The sequence below is a fragment of the Balaenoptera physalus genome, assembly GCF_965194825.1.
Source record: "Balaenoptera physalus genome assembly, chromosome: 5".
Taxonomy (NCBI): Eukaryota; Metazoa; Chordata; class Mammalia; order Artiodactyla; family Balaenopteridae; genus Balaenoptera; species Balaenoptera physalus.
This window is the reverse complement of record NC_138884.1, coordinates 51,846,739-51,867,437: the sequence shown is the minus strand read 5'-3', so window position 1 is coordinate 51,867,437 and position 20,699 is coordinate 51,846,739. Positions and strand designations below refer to the sequence as shown.

General features: G+C 39.2%; 1 long non-coding RNA gene across 6 annotated transcripts in view; it reads left to right on the top strand.

The window, feature by feature from the left end:
* Positions 1 to 20,699, top strand: part of LOC309661883 — a 142,296-nt gene that overhangs the window by 108,131 nt on the left and 13,466 nt on the right. The window lies entirely within an intron of this gene.

Sequence of the window (20,699 nt, the reverse complement as noted above, 5' to 3'; positions counted from 1 at the left end):
AACACCAAGTAAAAGCTTCTTCAAGACAGGAGGTGAACAGAAGAATTCTATCTTTGACTATTCCTACAATATTTGTAGTGAGTATTTAACATGAAAAAGTAGTCAAAGTATTTTTCTTAAAATCACCTCCTATGCAGCTATATAAATCTTTAAGTAAAATAGTCCAGGATAGAAATATAATAGAGACTGCACACATTCATGAATTTATCTGCCTCCTAACAAGCCCAACTTGTGAAGTGTAGAGCATTTTATATGTTAGAGGCATAATTATAAATCGCTAAAATACCCGCTTGATCACACTGCAGTACATTTTCATTGCTTTACTTGAATGCTCACCTAAGATATTTCTCTGAAATGTACTCAGAGCAGAGACAGTTATACAATGAAAGTGAGAAATTGTAAGAGCATAACACTGTCTTAGAAATAGTCCATGTAGAAACCACTTACCCCAGCACAGTCTTTCCACATGTTTTATGTTCTGTCCACAGAGCCAGCCCATGGCAGCTCATAGTAAGGCGGTCAAAGAGAGTGTTCTGTCCTTTCCCTCTTACCTACTCAGACATCAACATTTTCTCCTGCTCTTTCTGTGTCAGCTGCTCTCAGGTGAAAATAAAGGAGGTGAAAATGTGAGCTTTCCTAGGAAAGCTCTGCCTCTGTCTCCCATCCTCTTCAGAGCCTTACACGGCGCCTGCTGGCAATTGTGGTTCAAGTAATATTGTTGGATGAATAAACGGATGAGAGACCCTGACTTGAAAGATTCACTTTGTTGTACAACAGAAACTAACACAGTATTGTGAAGCAATTATACTCCAATAAAGATCTATTTTAAAAAATAATTAATTAATTTTTTAAAAAAAAGAATGCCACAAAGGGTAGTTCCATTTCAGAAAGACACTTCTTAAGATTGAAAAGTCTTTGAGATTCACAGTAAATCAATATTTCAATGCCATGGTGCCCCCTTAGACACTATGGGGAAGACTAGAAGGGATATTTTGAAAGACACTGCTATTTCTAGTATATTTCAAATCGTACCTCATGGTTTGCCCAGTGATTATAAATTTGATGCTGTTCATCATATAGTCCTTCTGTATAGTGAGGCGAGCGGGGGCTACTCTTCGTTGCAGTGCGCGGGCTTCTCATTGCGGTGGCTTTCTCATGTTGCAGAGCTTGCGGGCTCTAGAGCACAGGCTCAGTAGTTGTGGCGCACGGGCTTAGTTGCTCTGCAGCACATGGGATCTTCGTGGATCAGGGCTCAAACCCGTGTCCCCTGCATTGGCAGGCGGACTCCTAACCACTGCGCCACCAGGGGAGTCCCTGTAGTTTGTCTTCTATAGACGTTTATTCATCTGTAGTAGCCTGTAGTAGTCAGGTGTTAAGTAAGTTTAAAGCATTAATTCTGCTATCTTGCTTTTTTAGCATTTTTGTGAATGAGATAAATCTTTGCTTTTACTTATTGGTAAAGAGTATATTATATTATATTACATTCTATATTTGCATTTCTGAAATTTTTATAGCTAAGACATGATAAAAACATGGGAAGATCTGCTAAACTAAAATGGGGAATTTTCTTCTAAAACTTCGATCTAATGTCTGTGAAATAATCCAGAAGAGAAGTAATAACAAGCAGTTTTCTTTATAAACCAGGGAACATCAGTGAACTCTTCCTTGCATTTCAACCAGTCAGACTGATTGAATTCATATTTAGGTGAGAGTGATTACGCTGTCGAGACTATTAAGTGAGGTGATCTAAGCCAAGTGCTTGGCTCAGGGCGTCATTTATGGGAAGCTCTCCACAAACACACAACATCATTATCATTATTATTTCATGAATAATTTGATAATATATTTGCTCCTGGCTTGGATTCTTCTCTCTTGGATACTTTTGCTAGCACAAAATTTTTTTTCAATTATTGTAAATTTCACTAAATTTTGGAAACTGCTGATGTTTTGTTGCCTAATGGTAAAATACCATCGGATTCTGATTTGAAATGATACATAGAAAAACTCCTCTCTCATGCAGTTAAGAAGTGATTAGTTAGCAGTGTGCAAAACATTCAGGTAGAAATAGTGCCTCCAGGAGTCTCTATTTCAGAATTCCCCAGATAAGGGTAAACTCCCTGCTCCCTCATGTAAACCGACATGTTCATGTTATTGTAGCATGGTCTGTCATCCCGTTGGTTTGGAAGGAAACTAGGATGGTAGAAAGAAACATGCAGAAAGATGCAGTCCCACTTAAGTAGAACCTGTTTTTCAAAAGTGACCCTGTGATACTAGCCCATTAAAAGCTCCCTTAGGAACCTCTGACATCCCCAGGGTCAAACGTGCATCATTCAGTGGCTGTTTCATTATCTCAGTCCAGTGGGTGTCATCCTAGGCACAAGCTCCACCATCACCTTTATTTTTGTTCTTCACTCTGCCCAGATCAGAAGCTGCAAGTTGTTAGGGAACCAAAAGTGCAGCCCCACTAGAAATGGGTAAAAAAAAAAACCCCAAATGTTTGTTTAGATGATATTATCTATCAGAGCTGGAGAGACACGAAGCCAATCATGAGAGAAGAGTCTCTGCTGTATATTAATGTGAACTTTTCTGGAACAACATGCTCTCTTTAACTTTTCCACATGTCTATAATCACTAAGGGCTTGTCTAGCTACATGAAAAAAACAAAACCAAAAGCCCCACAACTGCCTAGAAGCTTATCAATATCAGAAGGGTACATCATTTTAAGTCCATTCAGTATAACACCATTCACCTGTTAAAAAAGAATGAGCAACACTGAGATGTTCTGACATGGAAAGATCTATAAGACTTGAGTGGTTTAAATGGAAACAGGAGGTTGGAGAATAATTTGCAAAATATGATTCCATTTCTCTTAAAATGCATGAAGACAGCTCATGAGTGTTTGCACAGATTAAAAATATGTATGACTATGATGGTAAAGGACTAGAAACACATCCACTGATGGTGACCCCTGGGAAGAGGGTGGGCAGGTGGGTAAGAGATGATTTACATGTTTTATTCTGTACACTTAGTCTTGGAATATTTTATAAGAATGCGTTGATGTCTATAAAGTAAATAATAATAAGAGCAGATACTTAGCACTTACTATGTGCCTGGCACTGTTCCTCAAAGCATGCTTCTGAAGTGAGTACTGTAATCATTTTACAGATGGAAAAACCGGGACACAAATGGGCTGAGAAAATTGTCCAAGACCCCCCCATTTAGTGATTTAGTGATTGACAGTGAGGTAAACAAATTTATTCTATAGCATAAAGAGGGTTGGATCACATGAGCTCTAAGATCGCTCTTATTTTTTTTAAACGTTTGTTGTTGTTCTATTTTATTTTTGGCTGTGTTGGGTCTTTGTTGCCACGCATGGGGTTTCTTTAGTTGCACCCAGCGGGGACTACTCCTCGTTGCAATGCACGGGCTTCTCATTGCAGTGGCTTCTCTTGTTGCGGAGCACGGGCTCTAGGCATGTGGGCTTCAGTAGTTGTGGCCCACAGGCTCAGTAGCTGTGGCCCACGGGCTTAGTTGCTCTGCGGCATGTGGGATCTTCCCGGACTAGGGCTCGAACCCGTGTCCCCTGCCTTGACAGGCGGATTCTTAACCACTGCACCACCAGGGAAGCCCTCTAAGATCTCTTGAGTGATCATGTCTCAAAGGGCTAAGAGGCTGGGCCATGGATTCAGATGTCCCTTGTAATAATCCAGCTCTGAAACTGGCTAGTTGTTCACCGGGGGCAGGTAACTGAGTCCTTCTGAGCCAGTTTCCTTATCTGTACAAGGTAGAGTAGGCACTGCCTCACAGCATTACAAGTGAGGACATATAGGGAGGAATGCCTAGAGACCCAGTTGGACCCTCAGAGTTGGTATGGAGATTATTTTAAGCTCAAAACATTTGGGAATCAACAGATGCAGAAAGAGCTTTCCTTATTTGACTAAAAGCAGACATTTCTGAGAAATGAGGCTTCTATGATTCCCTCTTCAAGACAGGTCTACTTCCAGGAGAGAAATCAAGAGTAAACCTACCACAAATCCCCTCTCTGGGGAGATTCGCATAGAAGAAGGAAAGACCCCTTGAACGTGCAGACACAAAATAATCACAAAATTACTTATCGTTCATTTATTCTTCTAAAAGAATAGAAGTCCTTTCTTCCACTTTCCTTTTCTCTGCTAAGTTAGATATATAAACCTCTAACTTTAAACATTTAGTGAGATAGTTACTTCTCTTGTTAGCTCCCATATATATGAATACACTTCTTCTCCTGTTAAACTATCTTTTGTCATTTTAATTTGCAGGCCTCTAATTACTAAACCTAATAGGGCAGAAGAAAAGTCTGCTTCCTGACACTAGCAATTGGTTGGTGAATGATACCATCATTGCCTGTGACTCTGAAATCGCAAGATCATAGATTAATCTGCATATCTAAAGAGTCCAACCTGTACTCTGAGGTTAAAAATAAGATCATCAAAGCATACTGAAGTATGGATATAAACATTTTGAAATGATAAAGACCTGGCTGTACACATAACATGTTTCTTCAATTCTGTTAAATTTTATGTAGGTGTAAATTTTACTGCAGAAACAAACTCAAAGACTGAAATTACATGAATAGAATATGGTGTAGCAAAATTTAGAGCTGAGCAAATGTGACATATAGTTAACGAGATGCATGCTTTTTATTATGTCACATTTTAATTAAAAATGAATGGTAATCAGTTCACAATAGTGACTTCAGCTGATCCTGCTTCTACATAGTTAAAGCAAAAATAAGCTCCTGATCTGCTCTTCAGAAGATTAACTATGGCCATGGTAGATCTTTTTCTCTTTCCCTTTTGGAAGAGAAAAGGGGAGGGTGTCCCCAGGTGACAGGGACTGGAGTCTTGTGGGCCCAGCACACTTCCCTGTTGGGAAGAGGAAGGAGGAAGTATTTGCTTACGTTTCCCCCAGTGCCTGGAACCTAAGCTGCAGCTTCCCTAGAACATTGTTAATGATGAGAAGGATCTCATGGCAGAGGGATGGTGGCCACCGTGCCTAAACCAGGAACCTGATGCCTTCCCTGTCTTAGATTGTGGAGTTTCCTACCAGAAAATCTGAAAAGAAAGGATTTATGGGAAGCAGTAAATGCAGAAGTAAAAGACAATTTTTTTTAAGCAGATATTCATTTTTAATTAATTAATTATTTATTTATTTATTTTTGGCTGTGTTGGGTCTTCGTTTCCGTGCGAGGGCTTTCTCCAGTTGCGGCGAGCCGGGGCCACTCTTCATCGCGGTGCGCGGGCCTCTCACCATCGCGGCCTCTCTTGTTGCGGAGCACAGGCTCCAGACGCGCAGGCTCAGTAGTTGTGGCTCACGGGCCTAGTTGCTCCGCGGCATGTGGGATCTTCCCAGACCAGGGCTGGAACCCGTGTCCCCTGCATCGGCAGGCAGACTCTCCACCACTGCGCCACCAGGGAAGCCCAGACAATTTTAATAAACCATAAAAATGGTTAAGTTGGTGCTGGGTTGGAAAGAGTGGCTTCTGTGTTCCTTAAGCTTTTCTGTACTATTTGAATTTTCTAGCCAAGTGTGCCTATGTCTATTATTTATTTTTTAGGTCACCAGGGATTTTCTGACTAGTGAGACCACAGACTACATTTTTTTTCATTGTTATTTTCTATCAAAAAACAATGCAATACATACCATTTTTAAAAAGGAAACAAAGAAGAATTTCTAATCATGCATCAATAAAAAACAAAAGAGCACAAACATACATATATATTTTAACATATTGAGCAGATCAATATGTTAAAATATATAAATGTTTGCATAGTGACCTGAAATAAATAGATTATTTAGTCATAGACCTTTTCATATGCATTCTATAGTAAGTCTTCTGAGAGATGAACTTTAATCTTTCCATCCAGAACTTTGGAGTATCTGAGATTTTGCCCTATTTGCAACAAGTTAAGCTGCCGTTTTCCATGGATGCAGGTAGAAGACAGAAGACTTATGGGTCAGAAACAAAGGACTCTATTACTTACTTGGTTACTCATAAACCACTGCAGCCAGCATGGGCATCCGAATATTTGCCTTGGTTCTCCTTGACCCTGAGTCACACAGGGGCTGTGTGGCTAGGCCCAGATGGATGCCTGCACACACAGTGGGTTATAATACAAGAGTTCAGGGAATCAGAATCTTTTGGGAGGTAAGCATGCTTGCCCTTACCTCTGGAAGAAGACATTATCTTACAAGGCTGTTTTCTATATAAACATCCTTGGAAAGATAGCTGAGCATAAAGGGCTGTCGGTGCTTCTGTTTGTAAGATGTGCAGAAATGTGAGAAGCCCATGGAGAATTGTCTTACCTCTGCTCTGACTAACACACAGCCTTTTACTTTTCTTATGAAATGGCAATTATATGTTGCAAAGGACTTATTTGACATTTACTTAAACTTAGTTTTCAAATATATATTTCTTTGTCCTATTCTAAGATTAACTTCTCTTGTGTAAGAGTTAATTTTGAAATTACAGTGTGAACCGTATGACCTTAATCATTTTGGTTTAACAGTATTGCTAACTCAAATTTAAAAAGCATCTCTATTTTGTCACTAAAACTACCAAAAGAGCTTTAAATACACAATTAGTTTAAAAACAGCTGTTTGATCTTGACATATTTTTTTTAAAGAGCTTTTTCATATGGACCATTTTTAAAGTCTTTATTGAACTTGTTACAATATTGCTTCTGTTTTATGTTTTGCTTTTCTGGCCCTGAGGCATGTGGGATCTTAGCTCCCTGACCAGGGATCAAACCTGCACCCCCTTCATTGGAAGGCAAAGTCTTAATCACTGGACCACCGGGGAAGTCCCAATCTTGACATATTTTTAAACATATTTGGCTAAATCCTATGTAAGTTAACACTTCCTCTGAAATCGAAATTGTGACAAACACTGTAAGAGAGCTACTATTTTTTGCATAAATGAGAGCAAAATCTTGTGGTAGTAAGTATGTTTCCCTTACAAACACAGTGTAGGATAAATCTAAATATTCTGATTTGAGAAGAAAATTTTGAATGGAGGAATTTTTCATTCCACTGTTGCAGGATTGTCTACTTTTCCCTAATATTAAAATGGACAGTTAGCCTCTTGAAAGAGGTTAAAAATCCATACGGAATGTCTCAGAAGGGTTTAGTTGTTCAGTGGCTTTCACTCTTCCTCACAAATTATTTAAAAATGGAATTTTTGTTCAAGATGTCTACCATTAGCGTGAAATTTATTTTCCAGTTTTATTGAGACGTAATTGACACATGACACTGTGTAAGTTTAAAGTGTACAACAGAATGATCTGATGTATGTATATATTGTGAAATGATTACCACAATAAGCTTAGTTAACAAACATCACTTCACATTGTTACACATTCTTTTTCTTGTGATGACAAGTGTGAAGTTTGATGCTTACCTGGTTCTCTTCTTTTGGACTTTGGCAAATCTAAGAATTAATCCTACCACACATAGCCTATACTAGTCTACCCAAATCTAACAGTTAGTACAGACATTAACACATTTATTTGTTTGTATGTTTTATTGAGCGCAAGATAATCATCTCATTCTCAGAAGCAATGAAATCACCGAAAGAGCCAAATCTTGAGAAAGCCTCGTAGAGTTGCCCTGTTACTAGATAAAGCGCTTGGAATATATAAGTATGTTGTGTCACGCGTCTTCCTGTGACCTGTGATTGTTACTTGAAAGTGTGGAAATGCAGAACAGATCTCCTGTTATTATGAAAGGCCCATCTGTGACAGGTGGAAAGGAGGACGCTATGTTAAGAGCTTGTTCTGTGCAGTTCTCATGGAGGTGACTTGTGTCCTATAGGGAATGTCTCCAGGCTGCATTCCACTCTGGGTTCTTTGCCTCTGGCAGTTCTCCGTGATCACTCCTGTATTGGGGTCCCCCACGCCACTCCCAGGCTCCATGATTCACTGGAAGGACTCATAGGAATCAGCCTAGGGTTATATTCACAGCTGTGATTTCTTACAGCAGAAGGACACAAAGTACAGTCAACAAAGGAAAAGGCAAGTGGACCAAAGTCTGGAGGAAACCAGAGGCAAGTTCCCTCGAGTCCTCTGCCAGTGGAACCACACAGGACACGCTTAAGTCCTCCAGCGATGAGGACAACATGTGTGAAATGTTGCCAACCAGGGAAGTTTAGCCTCAGCCTAGGAGCCCAGGCTTTTATGGGGGATGGTCATGTAGGCACCCTCTCCCTGGTACATATCAAAATCCCAGATTCCAGAAGGAAAGCAAGTGTTCAGCACCAACCACATTGTTTGCATAAACATCTTAGGCAGCAGTGAGCCACTCTTATCAATTCTGGGAGTGGTGAAAGCCCTCCCAAAATTCAGGTGCCTAGACACCAGCAAGCCTTTCTCAGGATGGTGACTCAGGCCTGCGATGTTATCACTGTTATCTCTTTTGGTTCTGATTTTTTTTCCTCCTTTCCTTCAGTCTTTCTTACCTTCAATCTTATATTCTATTATTTTAATAAGATGATCTGATTTAACACCCTTAGTTTCTTACATGAAAATACCAGCATGGTCCTGCGCTAAGGTGGACAGAACACACCAAGTCCTTCTGAAGCTCTGGAGGCTCTGCTCCTGAGGAGGGCACGACCAAGGCCCTTCATTCATTACCTAAGAAATGGTCATTCCCTAGTAAGGCACTTAATCTGTCACATTTCAAAAATAAGTGATGCCACATTTCAAAAATAAGGACTCAGGGTGATTTCCCTGAGTCCTTAAGAGCGATGGCTCATAGAGGACACCTCTGGACTGGCCCTCTCTATGGGAGAGAACAAGGAGCCTGCGCTAGAAAGAATGGAAAGGCCTAGAAATGACCAACTGGCCCTGAAAATTGAGTCAGTGAACAAGTGTCTGTTAGGCACGGACGGTGTGGAATGTGGTTAAGGATGGTCTGAGTTAGCTAGGAGGTACCATCGTGGTCCTTCTCAGACACAAACTCTTCCGGGAATTCAACTGGCAGACACAATTAAACTTGAAAACTTCCTGAATTTCAACAATGCCACCGAGTGCCTTCTGCTTGCCAGAACTAGACTGGTCAGTGATGGTCTGAGGAGAAACTTAAAGTACTTTGGAAATAAGGCAGACTTAGAGAGTGGTAGCGAACATGGCACCCACCTAGCATACAAACCTTGTGAGACCCTGAGGGTCATGAGTATAACGGATTGTGGCTGAGCCGGAAGGGACTCACCGATCCAAGTCACTCAGCAAGGCCACCACAGGCCAATCCAGAAGCTAAGAGTATTATTTTCCTCGGGCTGCAGTAACAAAATGCCACATTCAGACGGTTAAACAACAGAAATTTCTTTTCTCACAGTTCTGGTAGCTGGAAGTCCCAGATCGAGGTGTTGGCAGGGTTGGTTTCTTCTGAGGCCTCTCTCCCTGGCTGACAGATGACTGTCTTCTTGCTGTGTCCTCACATGGTCTTTCCTCCGTGTGCACACTTCCCTGGTGCTTCTCTGTGTCCAGATTTCCTCTTCTAGTAAGGACACCAGTCAGATTGGATTAGGACCCACCCTAATGGCCTCCTTTTACCTTAATCACCTCTTTAAAGACCCTTTCTCCAAATACAGTCACATTCTGAGGTACTGGGGGTTAGGGTTTCAACATAACAGTAGGTTACAGGAATTCCCTACCATTTGAAGTAGTTTAATGTTGAACTAAACACATATTGGTATCACTTTAAGTCAATGGAACTTCTTAATGAGAAATCTTCCTAAATTTTGTACAAATGACCCAATTTGCATATTACTATTTTCAACATATACAGGAGGTCACTGGGTTAGTGCTATTCTCCCAGTAGTCCTAAAACAGTCTAGACTCACAGTTAAATACTTTAATTCCTTTAATTTCATTAATTTATTTAATTCCTTGAAGCTGCTAATAGAATATGCCCACTACCCAGCACTCCTTTGAGGCATTCCTTAATAACACTAAGCATACTTCATTTTCTTCTTTTGTGTTACTCTTGAAGTTTAGAAGCCAATTCATTTGTCAGAACTAAATTTGTGCCATGTATCAAATAACATACTTTTATTTGCAGTGTTCTAGTATTGTTTTCAACAGCCATATATTGATTTTGAGACAGGCTGGGACCTGGGACCCTTTGCTGGGACCTGGGGCCCTTTGCTGCAGTGTTGCAGTGCTTGCACCTCAACACCCTCTCGTCGAGCAACAAAATAACAAAGAAACTGTATGGGACTAAAAATAACGACGTGCATGCCCAGTTGGGGCAAATTCTGGACAAAAGATACAAAGAGACCAAAAAACCCAACTGCCACTTTTGAAGATCCCAGAGCAAAAGCAGGGTACTGCACGTGCCCCCTGCACACAACACCACCTAAGCGGTGGGCAAACCACCTAAGCCACCCTTCTGGCCCGACCCCTGGACACACCCCTGCCCTCACGCCATGTAACAGGGGTCCCCAACCCCCAGGCCACAGCCTGGTAGGAATCAGGCTGCACAGCAGGAGGTGAGTGGCAGGGGAGCGAGTAAAGCTTCATCTCCTGCTCCCCATCGCTCACATTACTGCCTGAAACATCCCCCCACCCCACCCCCTGCCGGTCCGTGGAAAAATGGTCTTCCATGAAACCGGTCCCTGGTGCCAAAAAGGTTTGGGGACCACTGCCATATAAGCAGCAAGCTCGCCCCCGCTTAGGGAGCACGCAAGCAAAGGAACCTGTTGTTTGTTCTCGCTCCCCCCTGCTGCAGCAGGGGCCCCAATAAAGCCTTGCCTGAATTTCTTGTCTGGCCTTTGATCAATTTTTATTGTTTAAGGACGCCAAGAACCCTGGTCGGTAACAATTTCAAACTACGGTCTTGATGTCACTGGAAGTAATTTTTTTCTGACTTTTTCTTTCTTTTCAACATCTTTGCCAGCAAAAGATATGTTCCCAGATGTCTTCTAAAATGTTTTCTTCCTGATCATTTAGAAAGATTGGGAAAGAAAGAGTATTGAGAAACTTGAGCTGTACTTTTGCTGCACAGGAAGGGTGAGCTGTGTTCCATCCTAGATTAATAATATTTCAAGCAGGAGGGAAAAAAAAAAAGTAAAAGCCTATAACTTTAGCAATGTGTTTGAAAAATACTTGATTTCAATAATATTTCTATCATGCTTACGTTGCAGCTGTCTAAACAATACAGATAACAAAAGCATGTCAATTAAAAGCAGCATTTAGGACCCAGTTTCACAGATCTGCATTGGCCCTGGGGTTCGGATTATTTCAGGGCCAGGCGCTGTGAGTTCCTGTGTGGTGTAGTTGTGCTCAGCCATGGGGCAGGTGGGTTCCCTCTTGCTGTAGGAGAAGGTGGTGGGACACACGGAGATGGTTATCTCTTTCTGCTTTTGACTCTCCTGACTTGTTTCCACCAAGAGGCCATAAACCCAAACTGGAAATACTGATTAAGTGCATACTTTTTCCAACACATTGACCACAACTTGAGATTTTCATGGCGGAATATATTACCTAAATGTCTGGAAAGCAAATATTTTAAGTGCACTTTAGGTAGATGTTTGCTTACTTTAATCAAGCAGAAGGAGAGATTATTCTTTTCCCTTCTGGAACGTGTTGAGGTAAACTTATCTACAGAAGGGAAAACTTTAGAGTTCACCTGGTACAAAGCACCCGCATCCGGATAAACTAAGGTTGTTACCGAGTCCAAGCTCGCTGTGCTTGCCCCACGACAGGCCAATAAATCAGAGATGACGCATTGAGGGAAAGAATACGACTTTATTCGGAAAGCCAGCAGACCGAGAAGACGGCAGACTAAAGTCTCAAAATAACCATCTTATCGGGGTTTGGATGCCAGTTTCTTTTATAGCACAGAGATGGGGAGGAGACGAGGACGTAAAGTAAAAGGGCCATAAGTTTTGCGAATATCCCCTGGAATGGCCAGCCTCAGGGAGGGGATGTGTTAATTTCTTTTTAATTGCAGCCATCCACAGGTGGACAGAGTCCGTATGTTTCCCTGAACAAAGGCACTTTGGTTTAACATTCAGACAGAGGAACAGGATTCCCCCAGGCAGGCCATTATGTACAGACAGTATCCTTTTAGTGAACAAAAGCAGCGGAAGGCAAAGGTTAAAGTAAAAGAAACAGATCCACCGTGTAGTCAGATTTGGTTCTTCCCTGTAACAAGGTCTCAAAGAGTGAGTGACTCCCTCCAGGTCACATATAATAATAATATATAAAACAATAAAAATTATTCTGGTAGAGAAAAGAATGCAGAACTCTAGCCACTCTAACTCCTTAGTTAAAAAATGAGATTTATTTGCAGGATAAGAATGATGCTGCTATTAAAAATAATAATAGCAATAGCAAGTTTGAAAACTTTCACGTGGACCTATTCAGGTGCTTAATTGGCATTTAAGGCCTTCTAAGTATCTGTACTAGCCTCCTTCAGGTCAGCCTGTGTTGCTGGGAAACTGCTTTTCTCACTACTCTCTGGACAAAACTCTGGGTCTAGTTTCCATTATTCCGTGGAGTGTTTTTAGATCCCACCCGTTGTTAAACACACACACGCACGCACGCACGCACGTGCCCAACGTCTCGCCTGCGGGCTTTCTCGCTTTTCTCTGATTCCCAGGGGTACTTACTGTCTAGATCCTCATTTCCACATTTGGTCACATCCAGTCCTGAGAGACCTGACTGCTTTGTGTCTCTTTTTTATACTTCATGCTCACAGTGCTAGACCCACAACAATAAATTTTGAATAACGCTGGTAAGTTGGAAGTACTTGGCCTTTATTCATCTAATCTCAATTTTCTGTAAGGTCCTTACGAAAACCCCACTGCCTATGAGACTTTGGACATTGGCTGGCAACTGCTCCGAATCTTCCCCAAAGAAATGCTGAAGAGAATCCCTCAGAGCACCTTGAGCGAATTCTACCCTCGAGACTCTGCAAAGCATTAGCTGCTACTTCATCACTGGCTCGATGCTCTTGTGAAATACTGGTTCTGTTTTCTTTATTCCTTTTGCACTCACCCATCCCCACCTTTGTGTTGGAGTTTACTGTGTTACCCTGTAATTAAAAACAAAGAATAGGTAACATATTGTGCCAGTGTTGCAATGTTTTAAACTGCTAACAGACTTTAAAATATCCCCTGTTCAGAAAACCTGGAACTGCAGTGCTTTGTTTAAAGTAGCTGAGGGTTGGAGGTGAACTTTTCGTACTGATGTGTGTATTTGTACGTAGTGGTGTAGTTAGCTGCCTAGTGTCCTCATTATTTGGGTCTCTCAGACCTTCCCTGTCCACCCCCTCCAGAGTATCACTATCTGAAGTTACAATGCTTTGATCTCCAAACTAGGGACAAGATAGGGTCTGAAAGACGCTTCCTCTCCGAGCCGAGACTCTTTCCTGAGCGCTTGTTTTTAGATTTCGGTGTGCCTCTGGGTCTGCTCTAGGCAGACGGCTTTTCCTGTCCACCTGCTGTTTCCTGTTTAATGAATAGATTAGAAAAGGAGTTTCCTTTTCGTCTTTGGTGCGGATAAGTTTCAACTCCTGTGTCTTACCGTTCTCCCTCCCTCTGAGTAACACAGAATCATGCAGCTTTTGCCCAACTGGCATTGATCTGATAGTAGTGAGATGCCCTGTCTTGATGATCCCTTACTGGGTTTCCATGCAGAGGAATCATAATGAAAATAATTAATAGAATTCTTGGTTGGAAAGAGTTGGGATACAATTTTTTAAGAAAGAAAAAACCTATATCGGTTCTACATTCGGACATGCTAACAGTGGTTTTAAGTTTCTAAAGTGTTGACCGGATGCTAAAGGCAAGGTGGGGAAGAGAAAGCTCGTCTATGTATGGAATCTTTTTTATATATATATAATCTATGGATATTTTAAACTCTGTTAGATAGCAGCCTTTGGAAAATCCCCTGTTTGGTCCTGCTTTCTGACCTATCTGCCTTTTCAGGGTAATCTTGTGGCACAAGTGATAGCATTTAAAAGCTTTAGTGTTTTAATTCCTCCTCCTTCCTGCTGCGAGCCCTGAGCTGTCTTCTATGCACTTCTGACATGTCTACTGTTTGGTCTCTCTGTGTTCTTTGTTACTTGGGTGCAATAACAACTTCTCTGTGCATTCCATCTTTCTTTCAAGTTGTGTAAAGTTCTTCACTTTTTTTCTCTGAGGGTGTAGGGGGTGGGGGGAGTCAGCATGATTTTATATATATATATATATATATATATATATATATATATATACTTTTTTTATGATTATATTTTAATGTAGAAAATGTGCCCCAGATATAAAATGAAGATAAATATTAAATTAAATGGAAGTTACCTAAAGTGACTCTGTATCTTCTAATCAGAAAAGCAATAGCAACAAGCAAATATATAATAATGCACCTCTCTTTGATTGACAGTTTTGAACATCATAACCAGTATTGTGAACCAGCCGCTTGATTCACAATATTATGAACCATGTCCCCTTTACAGGGACATGGCCCATGTTCTGTACCCTCTGCCTTTTAGGCTGCCCTTTCAAGCTCTTTTCAGTAATACCTCTTCCAACATATTGTAGTTTGATCCAAGGTTGAGAGTTGCTAGGGTGTGGGGTTGTTTGTTTGTTTGTTTGTTTTGCAGATCGTTAGTGGCTGTAAGTTCTCTGAAACTTGAAGTTTTGGTTTTTTTTTTCTGTAAAAAATTGACGTTTATTGATAAGAAAAAGCCATTTTTCCCTTGAAATGAAGACTCAACTTTCAACCTACTGGCAAGAGATTCCCTGCCCTGCTTTAATCAGAAAATACAAGGCATTAATGATTAATCCCGCCCTGTTGTGTACCAAATTTTGGCATACCAAAATAATGAGATGCTTGTGACCATAAAACTCTATTTTACTATAAAGTGATCTTCTAAAAGAACAAGGGCATAAAATTCACAATAAAAACCAAACAATTACTACAGTTAATATCTGCAAGAGTCATAAAGAAAACAACCCAACTTCTCACTCTAAAAGAAACACATTTCTTGGAAAACAAAAATTCACAGTAAAAATTAAAAGGCTCATAATAACATTCACAGCTCTAAACTAAGGAGAAACCAAGTAAAAAAGAGCTTTGCTAGGTTTCTAGGTAACTCATATCTGTAAACTTCTTTCTTAGAAGATGCTTCAAAACACAGTGAATAAGCATTTTAACTAAGATAATTAATATTCACTCTGCAAAGTCATGGCCAAATCAGGTCAGTTAAGTTCAACCTTAGAAGAAACAAAGTCACTTAAAACTGCTCCAAGTTGAAAAGTGATGTGTCATGATACAATTCTGACAGAAATAAACTATTTTTAAAACCAAAGATAATTGTTTTTAATTCTTCAGAGAGTAATGACCCAGAACTGTTAATACATGGGAAAAAGAACTTCTGAGACTGTGCAACTAGAGTGCTCACATGTAACTTCATCAGAGATCTCCAAAAACAAATATTCTGCAAGTGCAGTGCTCAACTCTTCACCATGGACCCACAGCATAGGCCAACAAAGCCTCCTAAATTAAATGCGAGCCAAGCTTGGAAATCTCTTCTTTCGAAAACTCAAGCTTGGCCTTTAATTAAAGATCTAAGCAATGGTTCCTCTAACCAACTTGGCAGACCCAGCAAACAGACTACACAAACAAAGCCTTCTGCTTACTCAAATCCTTTCACAATACAGTACTCTTGGAACAAAAAGCTATACACAGGAACTGGGTCATTCAGCTCAATTCAAAGGTAAGGGCTGTCATTTTCCAACCTACTATTTCTCCTCTAGACAAGTCATATCTCTCTGAAGTTTTCTCTTTAAAAGGTTTGGTCATTTCTGATCATGTTTATCCTAACATGTTGGCATTTTTTTTTTAAATAAATTTTATTTATTTATTTTTGGCTGCGTTGGGTCTTCGTTGCTGCGTGTGGGCTTTCTCTAGCTGCGGTGAGCGGGGGGCTACTCTTTGTTGTGGTGCGCGGGCTTCTCATTGTGGTGGCTTCTCTTGCTGCAGAGCACAGGCTCTAGGCATGCGGGCTTCAGTAGTTGTGGCACGTGGGCTCTAGAGCGCAGGCTCAGTAGTTGTGGTGCACGGGCTTTGTTGCTCCCCGGCATGTGGGATCTTCCTGGATCAGGGCTCGGACCCGTGTCCCCTGCACTGGCAGGCGGATTCTTAACCACTGCGCCACCAGGGAAGCCCAACATGTTGGCATATTAACAGAAAGTCCTCAGGCCCACTTAACACAAGGTTTCTAACAGAAAACTTCAAGAAGAGATTTAGCTCCTATAAAGCCTCTCAACATTCCCAAATGGCTCCCATTTGGATTCTGTTTAAGTAAGGACTTACTATTGCTGTTTTGTTAATTGTCTTATGTCTGTTTTGCACTCTTTCTCTGTAGCTTTATTTCATTGTTGTTTGATTATTTTTTTGTAGTGATTTACTTTGATCCTTTTCTCTTTATCTTTTGTTTATTTATAGTAGGCCTTTTCTTTGTGGTTAGCTGAAGGCTACATAGAAATCTTGTAGTTCTAAACATCTATTCTTTTACTCCCACCCAAACTTTGTGTCCTTATAGTCAGTTTCCTTCTTTTTATATTGTTAACAAATTTTAACTTATCTCAGGATTAAAGTACTTTATACAGCACCATTACAGTGTTATTATGCTATATTTGTGTGTGTGTGTATGAGTTTACCATTGAAATTTATGCTTTTGTTTGCTTTTGCATTTCTGTTCACATGTTTTCATTTCAAAGTGATCTCCCTTAAGCATTTCTTATAAGGCAGGTCTAGTAGTGATGAACTCACTTTGATTTTGTTGACTTTATCTCTCCTTTATTTTTAAAGCATAATTTTGCTAGGTATGGTCATTTTTGCTCACAGGTTTTTTTTTTTTTTCAGTACTTTGAATATATCATCCAACTCTCTCCTGGCCTGTAAGGTTTCTGCTGAGAAATTCACAAATTGTTTTCTGGGAGTTCCCTCATATGTGCCAAGTCACATTTCTCTTGTTCCTTTCAATATTCTCTCTTTGTACTTCACATTTAACAAGTTGATTATAACGTGATTGCGTGTAGTCTTCTTTGTGTTGATCCTATACTGAGCCCTTTGAACTTCTACTGCTACACTATTTATTTTCTAGATATCTTATATCCTTTTTGTTCTTCAGTTCCTTCATTATTGCATTCTTTTGTGGTTGATGTTTTTCCCAGTTTACCATTTTGATTCTCTTCTTATTTCTTTTCTGTATACTTGTGAGGTAGTTTTCTTAGTGCTTATCCTAGGGGTTAAAGTAAACATCTTAATTTTATGAAAAAACAAATTTGAAGTAATAACATTTTTATTTAATAATAACAAAAATTCTGCTTATTTACATCCCACATCCTCGTTTACACTGCACTTGTCACAAATGACATCCTTATGTATTGTGTGCCCATTAATAGCCTTATAATAACTATTTTATATATTTGTCTTTTAAATCACATTTTGAAAAGAGGTGTTACAAACCCTAACTGCAAATGTGTTGGCCTTTTAAACTTAGTGTAGTTACCTTTACCATTGTTCTTTAATTCTTCATATGGTTTCAAGTTACGTTTCATTTCAGCCTGAAGGATTCCTTTAACAGTTCTTATTGAGCAGATCTACTAGTAATGAACTTCGTCAGTGTTTCTTTATATGAATGTCTTAATTTTCCTCTATTTAAAAAAATTCTGGTAAAATATACATAACATAAAATTTATCATCTTAACAATTTAAGAGTGCAGGCCAGAGGCATGAAATATATTTACACTGCTGTGCTATCATTACCATCATCCATCCACAGAACTTTTCATCTTGCAAAACTATAATAGTCTGTACTCATGAAACAACAACTCTCCATTTCCCTTGCCCCCTCACCCCTGGAAACCACCATTGTACTTTCTGTCTCTGTGAATTTGATTACTCTATGTACTTCATATAAGTGGGATCATACAGTATTTGTCCTCTTGTGACTGGCTTATTTTACTTAGCGTAATGCCTGAAGGTTGGTCCATGTTGTAGCATGTGTCAGAATTCCCTTCCTTTTTAAGACTGAATATTGATTTATTGTTTGTATAGGTCACATTTTGTATATCCCTTCATCCCTCAATGGACCCTTGAGTTTTTTCACCTTTTGCCTATAGTGAATAATTCTGCTATGAACATGGGTGAACACATAACTCTTTGAGTTCATAATTTCAATTCTTTTTGAGTATTTAATAGGAACTCGAATTATGGGATCATATGGTAATTCTATTTTTAATGTTTTGAGGAACCACCATACTGTTTTCCTTTCTGTGTGCACCATTTTCCATACCCACCAACAGTGTACAAGTGTATACATACTGGATATTAACCTTATCAGCTATAGGATTTGCAAATATTTTCTCCCATTCAGCAGGTTCGTTTTATTTTTTGATGAAAGAAGTATTTTTAAATTTTGAATACCTAGTTTATCTATTTCTTTTATTACCTCCACTTTTGGTGTCATATTCAAGAACTCTTGGCCAAATTTCATGTCATGGTTTTCTTCCCAGAACTTTCTTCTAAGAGTTTTATAGTTTTAGGTCTCACATTTAGGTCATTCATTCACTGAGTTAATTTCTGTATGTGGTGTAAGGTAAGGGTCTACCGTCATTCTTTTGAATGTGGATATTGTTTTTCCAGTACCATTTGTTGAAATCGCTATCCTTTCCCCATTGGGTGGTCTTGGCACGCCTATTGAAAATCATTTGGTGATGTATATACGGGTTTACTTCTGGGTTGCTGTTTTGTTCCACTGGCCTATTCTCCGTCCTGTATGTGTGTTTATGCCAGTACTATTTTGATTACTGTGGTTGTGTAGTAGGTTTCGAAATCAAGAAATTTGAAACTTCAAATTTTGTTCTTTTTCCACATTATTTTGACTATTCAGGCCTTTTAAATTCCATATGAACTTTAGGGTGAATTTTACTACTTCTGAAAAAACCTCACTGTGATGTTTAAAGAGATTGCTTTTAATCCGTACATCCCCTTAAGTCGTGTTGACATATTAACAACATTAAGTCCTCCAATCTGTGAACACAAGATGCCTTTACATTTATTGGTGTCTTCATTAATTTCCTTCAGCAACGTTTTCTAGTTTTCAATGTACATGTCTTTTGTCCCGCTGGTTAAGTTATTCCTCGTCTTTTACTATATTTCATGATATTTTAAATGGTATTTTTTTTTAACTTTCCTTTTCAAACTTTTCATTCTTAGTGTATAGCGAAACAACTGATTTTTGAGTGTTGATTTTGTATCTGGCAAATTTTCTAAATTCATTTATTAATTCTAACAGATTTTTTTTGGTGCTTGTGTGTTGTCTCTGAACAAATATAATTTTATTTCTTCCTTTCCGATTTAGATGCGTTTTATTTTTTATCTTGCCTTATGTATTTGGCGAGGAATTCCAGTACTTTGCTGAATAGAAGTGGTGACAACAGGCATCCTTCCTTTGTTCCTGATCTTAGGGAGAAAGATTTCACCACTGAATATAATAGCTGTTGGTTTTCTATCTGTGACCTTTGTTATGTTGAAGTCATCAACTTGTATTCCTGGTTTGTTGAGTTTTTTTTTTTTTTTTTTAATCATAATATGGCATTGAATTTTGTCAAATGTTTTTTCTGCATCAATTAAGATGATCACATGGAGTTTAGTCCCTTCAATCTGTTTATGTGCTATACTACATTGATTGATTTTCATATGTTGAACCAACCTTGCCTTGCAAGAATAAATCCCATTTGGTCATGATGTATAATCCTTATAATGGGCTGTTCTGTCTCTTATTATTTTAAAGGGTTTTTGCATCAGTATTCATAAGGGATATTGGTCTGTAGTGTACTTTTCTTGTAGTGTCTTTAGGTTTGTAATTGATGTAATGTTAACCTCATAGAATGAGTGAAGATACATTCTCTCCTCTTAAATTGTTTGGAAGAACTTGAGAAGGATTGGTGTTAATTCTTCTTTAAGTTGTTGGTAGAATTCACCATGAAGATACCTGGTGCTGGGCGTTCAGTTGTTGGGAGATTTTTGATAACTGATTCCATATCTTAACTTCTAGATCTGTTCAGATTTTGTATTTCTTGGTACGATGTGTGTTTCTAGGAATGTGTTCATTTCATCTAAGTTATCAAATTTGTTGGTCTACAACTGTCAATAGTACTCTATTGTAAGCCTTTTTATCTCTACAAAATTGGTAGTAATGTCCCTTTCTTCATTTCTGATTTTACATATTTTGTTCTTATCTCTTTTTTTTTAATAGTCAATCTAACTAGTTTTGTCAATTTTGTTGATCGTTTTCCTCTTTCTACAGCTATTTTGAGGCATAACTGACAAAACTGTAATATATCTAAAACATAAAATGTGATTATTTGATATACGTATATATTGTGAAAGGATTCTCACAATCAAGTTAATTCACATACCCATCACCTGTCATATATTTACTTTTTGTGTGTGAGGACACAAATTCTACTCTCTCAGAAATTTTCAGTTACAGAATACAGCATCATCAGTTAGTCCCCATGTTACACATTAGCTCCTCAGACCTTATTCCTTCATTTTATCCCTCATGTTATAACTGAAAATTTGTATCCATTTACCAGCGTGTTCCCATTTCCCCCCATGCCCAACTGCAGGCAACAATTTCTG